The sequence below is a fragment of the Equus przewalskii genome, chromosome 14 (assembly GCF_037783145.1).
Source record: "Equus przewalskii isolate Varuska chromosome 14, EquPr2, whole genome shotgun sequence".
Lineage (NCBI taxonomy): Eukaryota > Metazoa > Chordata > Mammalia > Perissodactyla > Equidae > Equus > Equus przewalskii.
Window position 1 is genome coordinate 55131965 of NC_091844.1, and position 19587 is coordinate 55151551.

The 19587-nt window shown below is 49.3% G+C and overlaps 1 protein-coding gene across 2 annotated transcripts in view; it reads right to left on the bottom strand.

Annotated features, from left to right (window-relative positions):
• The window catches only part of LOC139073338 (proline-rich protein 2-like), a 46162-nt gene that overhangs the window by 14144 nt on the left and 12431 nt on the right, over positions 1–19587 (bottom strand). For both annotated transcript variants that reach the window (XR_011526570.1, XM_070574022.1), the window contains exons 2-3: positions 16535–16830; positions 16253–16436 (exon numbers count right to left, since the gene is read on the bottom strand). The gene's annotated coding sequence lies outside the window, so the exon portion shown is untranslated. The remainder of the gene's footprint in view (positions 1–16252; positions 16437–16534; positions 16831–19587) is intronic.

The window sequence follows — 19587 nt, forward strand, 5'->3', positions numbered from 1 at the left end:
GAGCAACATCCTTAGAAAAGAGAGCTTGGGTGTGGAGATAACCCCAAGGCCACAGCGAGAGAAGACTGCTTCGTACAACTTACAGTCAAGCGGGAGGGAAAGGCTATGGGAGCCTAATGTTCAGACAGCTCTGCTGGTTAGAGACGGAGGCAATTGATCATTGAAGCTAGTGAGGGCTGTGAGCTGGCGTTTCTCTTTTTAGACTCTAAAGTAAGTCTCTTTCCATAGTACAAGATCATCCCCTCGGTTCTTCTGTCCCAACCCCCGGACTCAAAGCTGCCCCCTTCTCCCTATTCACAGTGCCACAGGAGAGGGAAGGAATGGCTTGGACTTATGACCCACACGACGACTGAGCCTGCCCCAAAGATTTCCAAGCAGACCTGGCTGGGAGGCTCACTCACCACTGAGGGACAGGACGGCCACCAGCCTAGAAACAAATTCAACTGCAAGAAGGAGTTTGAAAGGCCAGGGTGTCCAGAGGGAGGGAAGAAAGTGGAAAGAGGAGGAACGGAGGGGCTCTGGGGGTGGAGGCCAAGGAAACACCACTCCCAGGCTTGATCTGAATACAGGGCATTCGAAGGAGATCATTAGATCTAAGGGGCAAATCTCGACCTTTCAAATGCCTCTCCTCTCCACCACCCCTGGCTCTGCCCAGTTTGAATTCCCTCACTGGACACCAGAGTATAGAACTGATTGACATCCTCATGCTCATCACCTTCCTCCCACTTGCACACACCCCAGCCAAAGAGAAAAGCAGGCCCCTAGGTCAATTCACTTAGGTCACAGGGAGACAAAGGGTTGACCATGAATGTCACCTGGCCAGAGAAACCTTGAGATTGATGGACGGATGGCTTCCCCTGACTGCCCCACCTCACAGCCAGGTTATGGATGCCCGACAAAATCACCATCTCAATAGCTCCAGTCCATAAACACAAGCTTTCAAGAAAGCACAATTGTCTATTTATCTCTGTTTACACAAATGTCAACTTATAGTTCGGCAGGCAACAATGGCTTAATGAAATCCAGTTGGAGGAAAACTGAAGATGGAGAAACCAAACTCTGAATGTTATCCTGCAAATTGAGACAACGCAGCCAAGATTTGGACTGAGCTCTGTGAAGACATCTTGTTTCAGCTAATAAGTGCCACTGTCCCTCAGGCACTTGGCTTGGGAGCCACCGCCCTAATATGCCATTACTACTGCTGGGCCATTTAGGTATGATAAGAAAGACATCTGCCATCAGGGCTGTCCCCTCCATGCCAGTTGGCCACGGGCACCCGGAGCTTTTCCAACAGTGGGAGGGGTCTGATGGAGGCTTCCAGACTCTCCTGTTCAGCCCAGATTGGTTCATTGACTGGCCAGGGTCAGAGTGACAATCTATGGGGTGAGACTGAGTACCACAGAGACCACCAGGCACTTCCCCAGCCCATCAGGGCCTCTTTTTGCTTCTGGCAGACCCCAAGCACTCAGCCTGACTCCTGACCCCCCTTCCCACCCCCCACTTCTTGGTTCCTTTTCTCAGAAATCTGGTTGTGCAGCAGGAAATGTCTTCTCAGACTCCCGCCTTTCTTACAGCATCCCGAAACAAGCCCACAGAGCATCCTTTTCACTCCAAAGGTTTACTGCCAGTACTGAAGGAAAACAGAGCGGGAACGATAAAATTAACAAGCGCGGACGGGCCGGCTGTGTAGGCAGCCTTCCTCCGCCGGTTTTCAGTTACAGTCCCCGGGCCAGGGCTAAGCCTCCCATTGCCCTGAAGCCAATCACCCCCCTTTTAACCTTTGCCCTCCTCCCCTGCTTCCTCAAATCTCCTCCTCCAGGCCTTTAACTGCCAACAACCTACTTTCCCAACTTTGATTTATCTCCATCAGAGGGAATGCAAAGTTAATCCAGGCCCACCCCCAAGACCTTTTGAAAAAGTAACCCAAACACACCCAGGCAGAACTCTTAGATTCTGGGGCAAACACTTGAACCCACACAGTCTCAGACAGACAGGGGCACAAAGACACACATCCACACACTCAGAGACAAAGCAAGGGCCCACACCAGACACTCTGCACACTCCCTCACACTCAGACAGACCCACTGACCTGTTCAGGCGCACACGCCAGAAGCCTGCCGTGCACCGCGAGCCATTTGGAGTTTCTTTTGAGGAAAGACACTTTGCTCCAAAGAAGGCTCCTGACAGGGCCATTTTTTCAGAGTAGCTGGATAAATTGCTTTTGTGCAAAAATAAACACAAGTGAACTGCATTAGCTGAGCGAGTGACACATTAGTTACAGATGCGGGGCCTGTCAGAACATTGAGGGAACAGCTTTTATTGGGGAAGGGCTGAGAGACTCATAAATAACCGGCTGGCAATCTCACATAAACATTTGTGCGTTCACATAAACACCGCCTACCACAAACGCTGGCCTGGCTGCCAGCACGGCCTGGAAGAGCCCTCTCCCCCTGTCCCCAGAGAGCCAGGGAGGCGGGGGAAGGGTCACAGGCGTCTTTTCTCCCATAGTCCCAACTCCCTGGACTCGTGCTTGCTCGCTAGCTCATGCGCTGTGGGGTGGAGGGAAAGGTCCAGGCTCCATCCTAAACGTCTGCCAGAGAACGAGACTCGAGGTCTAGCCCCAATGGGATGACTGGTTCACTTTCCTTCTTTGACATAGAAAAGGAGAACAGGAGAGAATCGGGGATGTAACTGCACTGGGGGCTGGGTTATTGAATTAAGCCAAGTAAGGAATTTTACAAGAGCTTGGAAATGCCTCCTGGATACAACTCCACTGGTCCCCATCGGAATCATGGGAAAAGTGGGATGAGGGCAGCGCCACCTTCACTCCAAGGACAAAGGCTACAGAAAGTGGCACCAGCCTTGTCCATCTATCCAGGGCACAGGGAGGCTGGGCTTCCTCCCATTGGCTCTTGGGGATGCCCTTGCCTTGAGCTCTGGGATTCTGTCCTCTGAGTCAAACACCTCAGAGCCACATCTAGCTGGTCCCATAAAGAAGGGTAAAGCAGGCGTGTGAGCCGACCCAAGTCTGTCCCCTCTGCTTCTCCTATGGTACCCGCCAAGCTAACAAGAACCTGGTACCCTCATCCGCCAAATCTCTCCCAAGCAAAATCCACTCTCTAGAAAGGATCTGACGCACTTATTTGCCCTGAGGTATTAGAAATAGTGGCAGTATGTGTTTCGTTCTTATCGCTCTTCTTCCTCTCTGTCACAAATGCTTAAGGCCCAGAGACAAAGTATGAAGTGGCAGGATTTAAAGCAAATGGCTAACGCTCAAAACTTTTGTCGAATTTTCGGATCAGCAAAGAGGAGGTAAAAGTTGAGATCATTTCAGAGAAAAGAGTATGGAGAGAAAGGAGAGAATGTTTGCTGGTCCCAAGATCGCATTACGATCATCAGTTTCATAACCAGCTCCATCTCCCACAGCTCAACAACTTTCCATTGGCCTCCACGTTCCACCATACAAAAGGCCAAAATCCTTAAACTGAGTGGCCTTTTCCTATACCCATCATATTTCTTGATCTAGTCCCACTCACCCTTCACCCTGATTTCCCTCACTGCCCCTCAGGCACCTTAGGGTCCATGCACAACGAACTCATTTTTCTCCTGCTCATCCATGCGTTACAATGTTGCACTTTCCCTCACACCAACTCCTCTTCTGAGAAGGCCTTTTCCTTCCCGTTCTGCAGGTCCACATCTAACCCATGCTGCTAGACCCAATTCAAAAACCATTTCATCTCTCCCTCCTTTGAACTCTGGGAGAACTTTTCAGTACTTTGCTGCTGACTTCCCTTCTTGTTCCAAGTTACTTGTATATCTGGTCCATCTCCCTAGAGATTTTAAGCTCTCAGATCTATGTCATGTTAATCTTTCAGGTTCTCCTCCCTCCCAAACCCTAGCCAATATGTGGGAAATGGTAGGTGTGTTGAATCCACAAAGGAAGATGGTGATGGTGTCTGAATTCATGGTTGTGATCGTGGTAAGGACATAGTGGTGGGATGGTGAGGAGGGAGATGGTGGCAGTGGTGGAAACTGGCCAACAAATGTTCCCCTGGGCAGCCTCCCTTTTAGCTTTCACTTTGCAGTTCCACAATAAGCAGAGCTGTTGTTGGTTTGGAAGAGAAATTAAGATGCCAGGCAGGTACAGCCAGCCAAGCACCATAGCTCTATTGAATCAAACTCGGCCGTCTGGGCCCTTGTTTCCCGTCAACAAATGAAACGCTTTAGGAAAAAATACAAAGCACAGCCCTAGATAGAAATATTGAAGGCTCTTTGGCCAGGACATCCCTCAGGAGGGAACACAATGTAGCCATAATTTATTGCATTCGATATTTTCACTTCCAATCTTATTTTTATAGACATTATTTCATAGGCTGCAGCTTAAACACAGACGGAAAAGATTCTGGCTTTGTAATAAGAGAAGGTTTACAGCGGGCCAGCCCAATGCTCTGTGTCTGTGTGTGAGTAAATGCACACTAGCATGTCCTTAGCTGGGGGCAGGGAGATGCCTTTATTATGTGTTTGGACTTTGATCCAACAGTTCTGCCTTCATCTCTCCCCTTGGCCAGGGCCACCGGATGTTCCCAAGGGGAGGAAGTGACAAAGACCATAGTGGGCCAAGGCGGAGGAGCGATGGGCCAGCCTCTGAAATGCATTCCTGGCTCTGGCTGAATCTGCCATTCCTTGGGTCTGCAAAGGGCCTTGACCCAGGGCTAGGGTCTCAACCCCAAAGGGCAGAGTCGAAAGGAAGTGGACACTATTTTGGGGACGGGGGTGAGGGGTGGGAGGAGGAGGCTAGAAACTGAGCTCATACAGCCTGTAAGGCCTTTTGATCTCTCTTCCCTCCACGAAGTATCACAGGTAGTTTCACGTCAATAAACATTCTTAAAAACATGACCTGGCTTTTGATGTTCACAATCTGGATGTACTAAGGTTTGTTTAACCAACCTCATTTAGGTTAGGGAGAGAGAGAGTGTGCGTGTAGGAGTGGAGAGGAGGGGAGAGGGCTATGGAGAGATCTAAGAGGAAAAGGAGAAAGCGAGAGAGAGACAGCGAAGAAGGATGGGAGGAAGCATTGCCCAGACCAGAACAGAGGATCAGCCATGTCTTGGCCCAAGGTGTGGCCCCCACACATCCATAGACTCACTGCGGGTGGGCAGCAGGCCCAGTGGAGCTTGGGGAGGCAGCCTTGAAGACATGCCGTCCTGCCTCCCTCTTCTTGCCTCTTAGGGTTAGTTTTCAGCAGACTCTAAGAAGCCTTGGGAACGTGTGTCAGGACATAGTGGGGACTTGGGCTGATGGGGGAGCGGGAAGAAGGAGCAGCAGCTACATTCAGCGGGGAAGGTCAGTGGAAAGTGAATGCAGGAAGCAGAGAACTGGAGTGGGGCTCCTGTGGGACCTTGGGAAGGTAATCTGTCCTACTTGCCAAGCTTCTGGGGGATTCCACGTGGAGGAGCAGCTGTGTAAAGTGAAATGTTATGAGAGGCCATCCACAGGGGTCCCCAACCACGAAGAGCCTGCCAGTAGAGCTCTGGGGGAGGGGGCTGGCCCCTCTCATTGCCTGGTGGAAATAGTGTCTTTGATGTTTATTGTGCAGACATTTCTATTGTGCCCAATCGCAGTGGTATGATCCTGGGGGAGCTGTCCTTGGGGGATCCCTGAGTGTTCAAATAGACCCGAGAAAATGGTGATCTGCACCTAGAAAGAATTCTGCCTTCATTGGGCCCAATCATTTCTGCCCTGCTGCTGATTGTCACACCTGCACCAGGGTCTTGGCAAGGGACTGAAGGTTTTGAAACAGGAGTGGGTGAAGAATCTGCATCAGGCAGCGGCCAGGATCAGGAAGATAGTGCCTGCCACCTGGGCTGCTTGAGAAATCCGGCCCAGGTGCCCAGCACAATAAACTACGAAACTGAATTTTGCGAAAGGTTGTAACTTGGGGTGGAGGGCATGTTGTGTTCTGGCCACCTCCCTTCCTTGGGGGGACCATGCATGCTTCCCCCACCCCCAAACTCTAGGAGTCCTGGTGGGCCATCTGTCAATCACAAGGATCCCCAACCGTCACCCCTAAAAACAAAGTTTGAGCCTTATATCTCTGCCCTTGGACTTCCCAGTCGTGGGAGCCAATATATTCCCTTTTTGCTTAAGTCTGTTTGAATTGGTCTTCCATCACTTGTAGCTGACAATGTCTCAATGGATACACCAGGCTAACAACCGAGTGAAATATATTTCAAACCAAAGAACTAAATCAGAGTGAGAATGAGTCTTCCAAGGGTCAGAGTTCCGTAGAACTTCAGGAAAGAGGCCTCTGCCAGGTCTGTAAGGACAGCTGGAAACAGTAACGCCCTTAGAAGTAGGCAAGCGGGGCCCCTGCTCTGAGCCCCACACTTTAGACAACCCATGTTTCACACCCACACGCACACGCATGCACATGCACAATTAAAGAACACAAGGATACCTCTGGCCTTCAGCGCTCAGCACTAGCGCATCCACTCTCCCGGGTAACACCAGTCAGAGCCCAAGGAAACGCTTCTCCACAACGTTCATGTCATGTCTTTGAATCAAAAGGAGACTGTGTCTAAACACTATAAAAACTTGTGGATTGTCCCGCTACTGACATCAGAGATGGGCCCTGCTCTGGAGTGTAGTAAGGACTGAGTCGTGGAAGCACGTAGGGAAGAGAAAAGACAGACTAATTAATCAAATTCTTCCTGTCAGCAAGAATGCAACAGAAGTGGCATGTCCCAATAGTGGCCAACACGTACTTTCAGGCTTATCTTTATGGTTCTAGAAGTACTCACAAATTAGCCAAGTAGTTGCTACAATTGTACATGGGAGCTGAGGAACATTTTCCAGTATAAACAATTTATAATTCTCCTACATTTGCACATGTGCAGGTCAAGAGGTAACATGCATGAAGTAGGATACTGATTCTTTAGAGTGGCAACTAGACAGACACGACATAATGCTAGAACTGTGAATGATTTTATTTTTATAAAAATTTTTACTAAGATTTAATTAAATTTTCAAAACAAGTTAAAAATTCAGCATTATGTAAATTTTTTTTGAGGAAGATTGGCCCTGAGCTAACATCTGTTGCCAATCTTCCTCTTTTTGCTTGAGGAAGATTGTCGCTGAGCTAACATCTGTGCCAGTCTTCCTCTACTCTATGTGGGATGCTGCTACAGAGTGGCTTGACAAATGGGCTAGGTCCCCGCCCGGGATCCCAACCTGTGAACGCTGGGCCCCCAAGGCAGAGCGCATAAACTTCACCGCTACGCCACTGGGTGGGCCCTGATTTAAATTTTGTATGTATTAGATACAAAGTATTAGTTATACTGTTAGTTATATTTGCCTTTTAATTTTAAGAGATAATTTAAAATATTTGAAAGAAAAATAAGTTGTTAATTTATATAAAAAGTAATTTGAAATGTTTACCTTTTATAATTTAATTTGCATTTTTTATTAAAATAAATGTAATTTTTGTACTGTTTCAGTTATCTGTTGCTGCATAATAGATCCCAAAACTTAGTGGCTTAAAATAGATTGTTTTTCTCTCTCACAGTTCTGTGGATTGACTGGCTGGGTGGATTGATGTGGTTGGGGTCGGGGGGCTCTCTTGTATGGCTGCAGCTAAATGCTGTCAAGGTCTAGAGTCAAATGCAAGTTTAGCTGGACTGTCCATCCAAGATGGCAGCATCCATGCTTTCACATCTGGTGCTCAGCTGGGACGGCTGGAACAGGTGAAGTCTGGCTGACTGTATTGCTTTCTCCTGTGAGTTTTCCACATGGCTAGCTTGGCCCCCTCATAGCATGGCAGTCTCAAAAGGAGTCAGACTCCTTACACGATGGCTGGCTTTGTATTGGCCAAAAGTGAGTCACAGGGACAGCCCCGACCCAAGAGACAAGACTGTGCCAGGTCATGAATACCGGGAGATGTGGTTCACTGGGGGCTAACTTTGAAGACTAGCTACCATAGTTCTGCCCACTGGCCCCCAATGAATCACGTCCCTCACACCTTCAAAATACACCCACCCTCCAAGACCCCCAAAATCTCATCCGTGAAGTCATCAGGCTTAGGCTCCAAATCTAGGACCCCAACATCTACACCAGATCCCATGCAGAGGAGGCCTCTGAGTGATGGGTGCTTGGAGATGGTTCCTCTCGATTTGAAGACCTGTGGACTAAAGAGACAACTTATCTTCCCACCAAACCCAACACACCACCAGGAGGTAGGCACTGGATAACTGTAATAGACACTCTCACCCAAAAAGGAGGAGAAACATGTGCAAACTAATTCTGAAATCAAGCCAATTCTTTTATTACAGCCTGGTCCTGCTCTCTGGGAGTGGCTGTCCATGGCTGTTGGCTCCACAGTCTGAGTCATCCTTCCTTTTCCAGAAGAAATGGTCAGTGTTTGCAACCAAACTGACTTCTCAGCCTGCTTCTTCATTTTGAACTGTCTCTGTCCCTTTCAACCCAAACTAAAAAAAAATTCCTTAAAAAATTTGTGGGTTTCTTATATATCAAGTTATAATCTATTCCATTAGACAAAAGCCATACCCCCATCTATTTCCAAAAATGTCCTTCTCTCCTTACACCACCTTTGGGGTTGCTGTGGGAGCCTTAGTTCTGTTGTCCAGCAGAGAGGATCCAAGAGGTACACCTTGCACATTCTTATAAGCTCTGTTGTCTATACAAAGGGTCTATGGGGCCGGCCTGGTGGTGCAGTGGTTAAGTGCACACATTCCGCTTCGGCAGCCGGGGGTTCACTTGGCAAGCCATGCTGTGGTAGGCATCCCACATATAAAGGAGAGGAAGATGGGCATGGATGTTAGCTCAGGGCCAGTCTTCCTCAGCAAAAAGAGGAGGATTGGCAGCAGGTGTTAGCTCAGGGCTAATCTTCCTCAAAAAAAAAAAATAGTCTAAAGACATGCCCTTAAATTTTTCCGAGGTCTTAACAAAGGGTCTTACAGCCACACCCTTGACTATACCTGAAACCATATTTTACTGGCAGCCCTGGATTTTATCTTTGCCTTGAGGCCATTTCTTACTTTGAGTCTTCTGCTGGCTGGAACAGGAGACCTGGGCTCTTTAGATTTTCTAAATTCTGCTCCAAACAGACCTGGGCTCCTTAGATTTTCAAAATTCTGCTCCAAACCTTCTTTAGTTCATCTCTCTCTTTCCCTATTTTATCAGAGTCATCTGGAAGAAGCCAATTAGCACTTTCAGCATTCTGCCTGAAAATTGCCTTAGCCAGATCACAGCTTCATTAGGCACCCTATCTATTTTCCCCATTACTGTAGGGGATGGTCTCATACTACTCTTCTTCTTCTGAATATCTCAGGTCCCCTTTCTTTCCAGCCTCCAATGATAGTTTCCTCGCTGTGTTTCAAGCCTGTAGGAATATTCTCTTCAAGGTTCTTCAGCTCACGCCCTCCAATTGTCTCAAAACAAACACCACTGGTTTTCAGTTTTTCTTACAACACTCGCTTCCAGCACCATGGTACTTGGTCTCCAAAGAAGGCCCCAGTGAACAAGACCTCCTGGTATTTCTGCTCTGTGTGGTCCCCCCACACTGAATCTGGGCTGGCCTATGACTCATGCTCACACCTGGAACACAGTGGGTGTGTGTTGCTTAAGTTTTGGATGTAGGCTTTTAAGACAACTGGCAGCTTCCTCTTCCTCCTTTTTGGAGTACTCACTTGTGGGAGTCCTGAGCTTCCATGTAGAAGTCCAGCTACCCTGCCCCATGGAGAGACCATGTGGAGAGAGAGAGGTCCAGAGAGCTTATGGAAAGAAGGAAAGGACCAGCTGGCCCAGCATCCCAGCTGAGCCTCTTGATGGCTCACCAGTCCTCTCACAACACATGAGAATTCCCAAGCAAAGCAGCAGAAGAGATGCTTAGCTCAACCCGGTTGACCCACAGAACCACGACAGACAATAAAATAGTGATTGTTTTACACTACTACGCTTTGGAGTGTTTTGTTACTCAGCAACAGATAACTGAAACAACTCTGAATACAACTGCATTTTATTTTTGATCATTACTGTCAATAGAACACAAATTACAAGTTCTCTATTATAAAAGCACAATTACTAATTTTGCTGAACATAAAGCAAGGAAATAAGTTTTAAAGAATAAGTATATGCTAACATGAATTATAAATGTCTTAATTTTATTATTCATTTAAACATCACTGGCCCCTCAGCAGAACCCCTGATGTCCTCAGTAAGAGTCAATTCAGTTGCCTTCACTATTTTGCAGAACTTCAGTCATATAAAAATCATAACTTTATATGTATTTTCACCTTTATTATTTTGAAGGTAAACTTGTCGGGGTTGAAGAATAGAACATACTTTAACATTTTGTTAACTTGACTTATAACTTTTAAATATTAGACATATGGTCTGTGGGCCTCCATTCATACCCTCCCCGGGAGTGGATTTCACTAGAACTGATAAAATAGGTGCCTGCCCAAGGCAGCCCTGCAGTGGCTGGAAGAGAAGTTGGAGACTCATCAGGGCCAGAAGGAACGCCTGAGGGACAACACCAGACAAGACCAGAGAGGAATTCAGAAGTGGGGTGGGATGCTGAAAAGCCCACCTTCCCCATGGGCAGAGCCAATCACTGCTCCATTGGCCAAATCCAAATGGTCTGGCCTAGGACCAGGAGAGAGATCACAGCAGAGCTAGACTCATCCCCAGAGGCATCCTAATACCTGCCTCATGCTGGAGAGCATCACATCCTTCTGAGGCCACAGGTCCGGCCCAGGGCTTAGTGCGAGGCTGGGAAGGGTCCACAGTCAACCAGAATCAGAGTTTGCTACTGATGAGTATCTGAGATCTATGCTTTCCACATTTATCCATTTCTACAGTTTCAAATGTGCTTCCTTTCCCCATAGTTTCTTCTAAGTATTATTTATGAAAAGTCCTAATCTTTTCTTTGTAAAGTTGAGGTGAAAAGGATCTGTTCACACTTCCGTCAAAAGTGTAGAGTGGGCAGAAGAGAAAGGAGGATGGGGAGGTTGAGTTGAGGAGATGGCAGCTCCCCGAAGACCAGGAAAGCTGGGATGTGTGTGTGGCCAGGATCACATGGATGTCTCAATTCTGCAAGGCTGTGCAGGCAGATGATCTGGATCCTGAGATGGGACATGTCTGGGGCCCATGTGCAACTCTCTGCCTGCCTGGGCTCTCTCCGTACTGGTCACCGTGGCTGAGACTCTCAGAACTTTCTAGGGGAACAGACTGGGATGATGGCTGACCCTTATGCTCAGAGCTCCGGCGTGGAGGGTGCATTGCCTGGATTTGAATCCTCACTCTGCCCCTTTCTAACCTGGGGGCCTCAGACAAGTTGCCTGATCCCTTTGTACCTCAATTTCCTAATCAAAAAAGTGGGGGTGATGATGGTGATGATGATGACGATGGTGCCTGTCCCATTGGACTGTTGGGAGGATTAAATGAGTAACTCAAAGTGCTCAGAACAGAGCCTGGCACGTAGGAAGTGCCAATGCTAATGTCTGCCAGTAGAGAGAACGGACCAGGAGAAAGATGGGGCAAAATGCAGACTCATGCGAGGTCTGTTTCTCAGTTAAATGCAAACACATTAAGGAGGAGTCTTCAGATCTTTTCAGGCCAGAAGTCTTCATGTGGCTCAGAGGATGGGCCTTGGTCAGGAGCAAAGGTGTCTCCTGTGTCACACACATGCAACAGCTAAAGTCCTTTTAAAAAGATCTCCGTGAGTCTGGATTAAAATTTTAGTCAGCCACCCAGGGCAAGGAACTGTGACCTTGGATGCCTGTGTGTCTGGTATGTCCTGAATTTCCATAACCTGTGCACTTAGGAAGCCTTTGTCTCCCCCACGGAGCCAACACACTGAACGTTGGACTCAGAGTTCAGACTTGAGGTTGAAGATTCGCAGAGTGACCTCAGGCACAGCCCTTCCCATCTCAGAGACTCAGCTTTCTAGCCTATAAAACGAGGGGCTGCACTAGATGGTCTCAAAGGCCCCAGCTCGCTCTACCATTCTGAGACCATGATTCCTTGCCATTCACCCAAGCCTGGCCCTGATTAAAGCCCACATCCAGCGCAATGTCCACACAGTCAGGGGCCATGGTGGGCCATCTAGGAAGCCCCTCCAGCTTGGTTGAGCCCCCTTGCCCTGCCCTTTGTGCAGAGACCTCTCCCCCAGGCCCCAGGAAGCCCAGAAGACTTCCCATTTGGGTCCACCTCAAAGCCTCTAGGTGGGGGACTCCTGGTCCTGGGATGGAGGTGAGGAACAAAACCAGGCTTAGGCAAGCACCAACAAGTTAAGACCACGACTACTGGGCAGTATCCTGCACTCACAAAGGACAAGGGAGTGGGAAGAGGCCAGGGATCCTGAGATCTCAGACAAGGCCAAACTCGATTTAGCTTCTGGAGGTGAAGACAAGTCTAGCCTCCTCCTCAAAACCATGCTAAGCCACCCAAAAGAGCAGGGGCTGTGAACCCAACATCCACTACAACAGGCGTAGGACTGGAGCCATTTGAAAGCGCACTCACTGAGAACAAACACGATCGCATTATGCCAGTTAGTCTGAAGGTGTGATTCAGCACGAATGTGGTGGGGACTCCATGCCTTGTGACGTGTCTTATGACTGTGGAAGTGCATCCACTTGTATGTAGACAGTTTCTTCACTTCTGTGTGAAGATCTGTGATGGAGCCCGTGTGCAAGACCATGGGTGTCTGAGAGGAAGACAGCAGAATAGCTGGTGGTTACATGTGCCGGCTCTGAGGCCAGACTGCCTGGGCTTGAATCTCAAGTTTACCAATTACCAGCTTTGTGGCCTTGAGCTGTCACCTCTACGTGACTCAATTCACCTATCTATTAATCGGGATAAATAACAATACCTACTTCATGAAGTCGTTGTAAGGATTCAAGTGCTCGATCCTCTCGTATAGTGTTAGAACAATGCCTGCCGTGTAGTAAATTTCCAATAGGTGTTAGTTATAACTACTATGTGTGACTGCGTTTCCACATCTGTATGTCTTTGAGTATGAGAATGCACACATCTGGGTGTCTGTGTCTCTCGATGTGTGTTTAGGTGTGTTTAGATCTTTCTGTGCATCCAATGATAATAACAACAGGCTTTATTGCATGCTTACCATGTCAGGCGCGACTCTAAGAGTTGTGTAGGTCGAGCGTGCGTCCAGCCACATGTGCCAGGGAGTACCTGTGAGCTGGCCAGTCAGCCCTACCTGGTGAGACCCGCTTCCTGAGTCAGCTGTGTAAAAGATGAAGACTCACCTGCCTGCCCACAGCACTGAAGGGGGGCAGTGAATTATACTCACCCCCTCTCACCCCCTTTCCCAGGCTCCCGGTTAGCTTGAATTGCCTGGGTCCTCTTTTCTCCAATAGGAGAGGGCAAATGAGGAGCCTGAAGAGGAGCCCACCAATCACAGCCTTCCTTTCATCCTCTGACAGCCTCGGTCTTGCCGAGGTTGCTCAGGCTGGATTCCTGGGCTGGGCCATCTTTTGACCCTATGTGCCAATTTTTTGCTCAGTGGCATCTACTTCTGACACACTATGTGTCCTCCTGGAAGGACAGAGTCTAAGACAAGGAAGATAGTGAATTCTCCTCGTGGATAAAGCCTTTACATTTTACCTGCTATGTTTCCTTTGCTTCCATTATTCAATGTTAGGAACACTTCAAGCAGGAAAGGATGATATTTGAAAATGTATGAATGTGCTTCTCTTTCTTGCCTTTGTGAGTACATGACCTTCATGGCCCTTGGCCCTAGGCAGCCATCTCTGCCTGAGGAGAGCCTAGGATGAAGGTCTGACTCAGACAGAATGCACAGAAGAAAAAATGCGGTAATATTTGGCATCTGACACACAAAACAGGATTATGCTGCAGGTCTAAAGTCTTCTAAACCAGGCTATTCTCTTGAGAGCATATTTCCTGGATGCTTTCACCTCTCTCCTGGGGCGTGACTGTGGAGTTTTATGTAACAGATGCCCATGCAAGAAGAGGACATGCTTCGGTACTCTCCTTCCTGCCCAGGGGACAGTGGGAAGGGACTAGAAGGACAGCAACAAGGGGAACTCAGCAGTCGGATCTGGTTTTGCTGCAGAGAGGGAGCCCCGGAGGGAGGGCTCCTGTCCCAGTCTCGTGTCTGGAACCCCGGGAGAAAGTGGCATCGTAGGCTACTCCAGACCAACTGAACCAAACCAGCCTCTGCCTCTGACTACAGTGCTCCGGGGTAAGGCGAGGAGCCTCAGAAGTTCAGATTCACAAGCCAACTCTAATTCCCACAGGCCTGGCTGCCACGTCGTGAGCCAGCAGGGCAGCCGGGGCCACAGCGGTCCAATGAGGAGACCCACAGGAAAGGAGGAGGCACGACTGGGTCGGGGGGAGACCCTCTGGGAGGCAGCCAGGAAGAACCTAGGTACAGTGGGCTGGTCAGCCGCGGGCACCGCGGGAGCTCTGGTCAGAGCAGGAGACCAGACCATGAGTTACACAAACTCAGCTTCAAGTACAATTCGTGGCCAATGGGACAAGGGACCTTGCCAGAAAACCAGAGGACACCACATCCCAGGATCCCAATTCCTTGCTCCTGCCAGATGTCACATAAGCTGCCCTTGTCTGTCCAAATACCTCAACACCACCTTAGTGGGAGACACTGGGGAAAGCAATCTGAGAATTGAGCACTTTTATCCAAGAGAAACTAAACATCACTTAACAGGCTAAACTGTCAGGTCCCGCGACATTCAATTCAAGTAGAACATTTCATTGTTTTTCTCACTAATCATCAGGTAGGGGTTAGAGAAAGGCCGGATTAGTTATAGACTAACACGCAAGGAAATCACTTTTTTCTGCACAGATGAATCAAAGTGTGAGTTAAATTTTCAACCATGTTACACACACAAAAATAGAGGACCCACCCTTGCCCCCACCAAAATGCCGGCTGGCCTTTTCAACTAAAGATAATGACCCTAGCAGTGGACAAGTCCTGGTCTCTGGATCCCAAACTGCCGTCTCCAGGTGGTGTGGGACAGGTCGTGGCAGAGCAGCACACGGTCTCTGCCGTCCAGGCACTCACATCGGCCTTCTTGGGCTCGTGCATACAGGGTCCCTAACTCCTGGCTTATCTGTGCTTTCTTTGAGGGAAAGAATGATGTTTTAATTCTCTTTCCAGGCCCTTCCCATCCAGGGCATTCTGGCTCCCAGCCCTGGACGCTGTCTCAGAGGCCGTTCAGATCCCTCCTTCCCCTGGCAGGTGGGAATGTAGGTTGTGAACTGACTGAGGTCCAAAGTGCTACACACTGTGTGTCTGGGAGGAGGGCTGGGGTGGAGATCAGCACATGCAGAGGGCGATGCTACCACCTGCTGGAGGCCCAGGGAGACACAGCCCAGGTGGGGAACCATGTTCCACTGGCCTTGGGTGCAACCACTTCACAACCTTGCACTCAAATGATTTACTTTCTTTTTCCAGAACAGCATCTCACTATTCCTTCATTTGGTCATCTGGTTTGCTGGTTGGAGAAAGATCATCATCCCATTCTATAGATGAAGAAACTGATACCCAAGAGCTGAATGCTGTCTAAAGTCAAATGACCAGGGATGGCTTGAAGGCAACATTTAGTCTGTTGCCTCCCAGGGAAAGAGATGCGGCCCTCCTCAGTACTCAGACTAGGGTATCCTGGGAAACAACAGGGACCTCCTTACGAACAAGGTTGATAGGGCCATCCCCAATATCCAGGGAGATGGTGTGAGGGGCAGAGGGGGCATCTACATCCTCTTGCTGGGACTGAGGCACCAAGTGGTACTAATGACCCTGTAGCTGGCTCAGGGCCTGATATAGGTCCACAGTGACTTTGTCTCCTAAGGTTTCACCCACAGTACCACATAGGCCATTTCAGTCCCTTGGGTGCCATTTTCTGAAATGCCACAGGGCAGGTTGGCTGCCAGGGAGACCCTGACCAATGCCTGTCCTGAGTCACTGGGCTCCGTCATGACCCAGAGACCTACCACACCCAGGGCCACCTTGGTCTCTGTTCAGAGTTCTCAGTCTTATGGCCTCCTGGTTCCCCAGTCCCCAGGGTCTGTCTTCCAGCTCTGCGTCAGGGTCTGGAGGGCAGGACTCCCCACGTCACTCCCCACTGTCCTCCAGAATTGCCCAGATTCCCCACATTCAGTTCCTCTATGCCCTGGGCCACCTGCATCTTGGACCAGCTGACAAGTCTGCTCCATGCCCATCCCAGGTCCCTACCTCAGGGTGGGTCTCCAGGCCCTCTTCTCCAGAAGGATGGTCCACTTCCAGAGGCTGGTGCCCCTTGGCCTGCTTGTCCTGCCATGAATAACTGCCAGATGGTTCAGAGCAGGGGCTGGGGACTGAGGCCAAGTGGCATCCCAGAGCTGCACCCTCAGGTAGCTACACCAGTCCTCGGCTCCGTCTGGGAATCACATCACCAATAGAAACATCTCTGAGGCACATTAGAGAGCAAACCATGAAGCCACGAAAACCACTGAAGAAGAAGACTGTTTAACTGACCTCAGGATGGGCAATGGCTTTCCAGGCAGCGAAGAGATCATTCAGGGAAAAATACGGCTTAGTAAAGTTGAAACTTCTGTGCATCAAAAACATCTCAAAATGACAGGCAAGCAGGTCTCAGTGGAAGAGTTTTTATAACACTAAGGGTGACATTCTTAACACATTTTTTTCCACAAATTGCCTTTTCATGTCCTTGCTGCTTTTCTGTCGGGAGCATGAGGTTGTTTGTTTACATATTGAACAGGAAAGGTTGTTTATTTTTAAGGCTTTGAATTTTGAACACGTGAGTGTATTACCTGTTGAATAAAAAAAGAAAAAAATGACATTTTAAATACAAATCAGACGAAATATTTTAATTGATTCTATGTGAACAGTTGATGAATGAAAATGTAATATAAAAAAAGGTTTTCTCAGGGCCAGCCCCATGGCTGAGTGGTTAAGTTCGCGCACTCCTCTTTGGCGGCCCAGGGTTTCGATGGTTCGCATCCTGGGGGCGGACATGGCACCACTCATCAGGCCATGTTGAGGCGGCGTCCCACATAGCACAACTAGAAGGACCCACAACTAAACTATACAACTATGTGCCTGGGGGCTTTGGGGAGAAAAAGCAAAAAAAAAATAAAGAAGATTGGCAACAGTTGTTAGCTCAGGCACCAATCTTAGGAAAGAAAAAAGAAGTTTTCTATGGGGAATTTCTGCCACAGGCCCCAGCCCAGAGACCAGGGAAAGGCAGGATTGGAAAGCTGACTGAGTTTGTCTCCAGCAAGCCCATCCTCTGCTTTCTGCTTCCCCATCCCACTTCGAAGCACCAGTCTTTCCCAAAGCCCTCCTCCTCTGTCCCTCCCCGCCCCCCCCATCACACTCTGCTCTCAGATGGGCTTTGCTAAGAGGCTGAGGAGGGCTCGAGAGCTGCCCCCTTGAGGAGCATCAAGGAGCAGGAGCAAAGCCGTAGCCTTCAAGCTCAGATACCATTTTGTATTCTGCATCAACACTGCTGGCCAAGCCTGCTGTTAAGTAGGTGATACCTAGCAAGTCACGATGTGGTGCTGGCATGGGCTTTGAAGAAGAGTTAAAAGTTTGTTCTTGGTGATGTTGTTGTTGGGTGAGAATCTGGAAGGCCCGAGTCCTAGGGCCTCAGATGAGTTCTTACATACAAAACAAGAGGTAACAGAACCAACTCCCAAGGGCCAGCATCCTTGGAGCCATTTTCCCAAACAGCAGGGGAAGCAGGAGTATGGAGGGGGATCTATTCTGTGGCTCCCGCTGAGGATGCTGTGTGGTAAGCAGGGGGCAGACAGGCAGATGACTGGGGGCCGTCTCCTCCCCTGCTTGGGACACCCAGGACTCTTGACTCTCCTCTTTGCCTCCTGGTTCTTCCAGCCCAGGCCTTCACCTGGCCAAAACAGTCTGTAGGACAGACTGTTCCCTGCCCAAGCCCCTTCGCACTGACACCCACTATGGGGAGCAAGGCCACTTTTCCTGATGCATTCTGCGCATGCTTGGAGATGATTTGGGTCAGTGTTATAAGCCCATTATTCCAAGGACAGCAGTCCCTTCCCCTCCTTTTGACAGCTGCCCTCTGCAGTCACCCTCATTGCCAGGACTCTGCATTGGCCCAAGCCTCCTCCTCTCCAGACCTCCTGCCCTTCTCTCTTCTCGGCCTGGCAGAGTTCAGGAAAGGTAGAAAGCTATGGACAGGCCCCAGGTTGATCTGCAGGCTGCAGATAAAATAAGGCTCAATGGCTGGTGCCATGGCTGGCCCTGCACGACTCCAGTGCGGACGAGCCTTCTAAGGCAGAGCCACAGCGCCACCTCGCGGTACAGGGCCATCTGTGCAGCCAGGCCAGAGCCAACCCAAGAAACCACCTGGGTGCCCCTTCCTTAACTATTTCACTGTGTAGCCACTAGGGTCTTCCCTAGATCCCAGGAGAGGCCGTCCCCCAGGGACTGAGGGAAACTGTCAAGCTGAGGTCCCAGCCACATCTCTGACCCCTGCTCCCCAACTATGCCCCCCCATCCCCACCACCGCCAGCAAAACATCTAGAAAAGACCTGGGCTTCTGTGTCAGGTGGGCTTTGTCACTCCCATCTCCTCTGTTTGGCAGATGTCTGAGCCTGTGCCATTACATAACTTATGAGCCTCGGCGTCCTGCCTCTAAAATGGGAGCAATAAAAAGGCTGCTGAAGAACAGATTGAGTAACAAAGGCCCTAGAGCAGTGGCTGGCTCATTGCAGGTGTTCGAGAAACAGTGGTTTCCTTCCCCTTCTGTCTGGTCCAGGTGCCTAAGAAACCCAGACGTACTCCAAGGCAGGGCCGAGGGGACAGTCAAAACCCAGAGCCTAGCATGGGAAACATTTCTACCTCAGCCCCTCCAAGAACCCATTCCAAGCTACTTCATCCGCCTGCCGTCTGCCTCTTTGAACCCCTTCGGTTTAGGGTGACCAACTCACCCTGTTTGCCAGGGACTGAGGGATTTTCAGGGAGTGAGGGGCCATCAGTGCTAAAACTAGGCTGTCCCAGGACAACCCGGATGAGTTGGTCACCCAGTTCTTGCCTTTCCTCACAGTCTGGTTCTAGGACTTCACAGAATCGCTGGGCCCAGGAATATGCATTCTAACACTCCCCAGGTGATTGTTATAGACACCCAGTCCCTGCCCCACACCCTCTGTTTGTGTTTTCTCATTGGCTTCTGATGGGAGCACTGCTCTTCAACTAGGCAAGAAGCCACCTGGGCACCTCACACACTCAGTGATGTGACCTTGGAAAGACTCTGAAGGACTTTCTAAAAACCAGGCTCCAGACCTGAATCTACAAAGCAAACCAGCAGCATCAGGCACATGTTCTCTCTTCAGCTTTAGAGTTTGTGCCCATGTGTTGCTGCTCTATCTTTCTTCCATTCATTTAAGAAGTATTTGCTGAGCACCTATTGGCTTGGCACAGTTGGAATTTATATCCTAATGATGGGAGATAAACAATTGTCACTTGTATAAGCATGATAATTTTAGATAGTAGTAAATACCACTATACTACGTGCAAAGACATCTCTAAAGAGG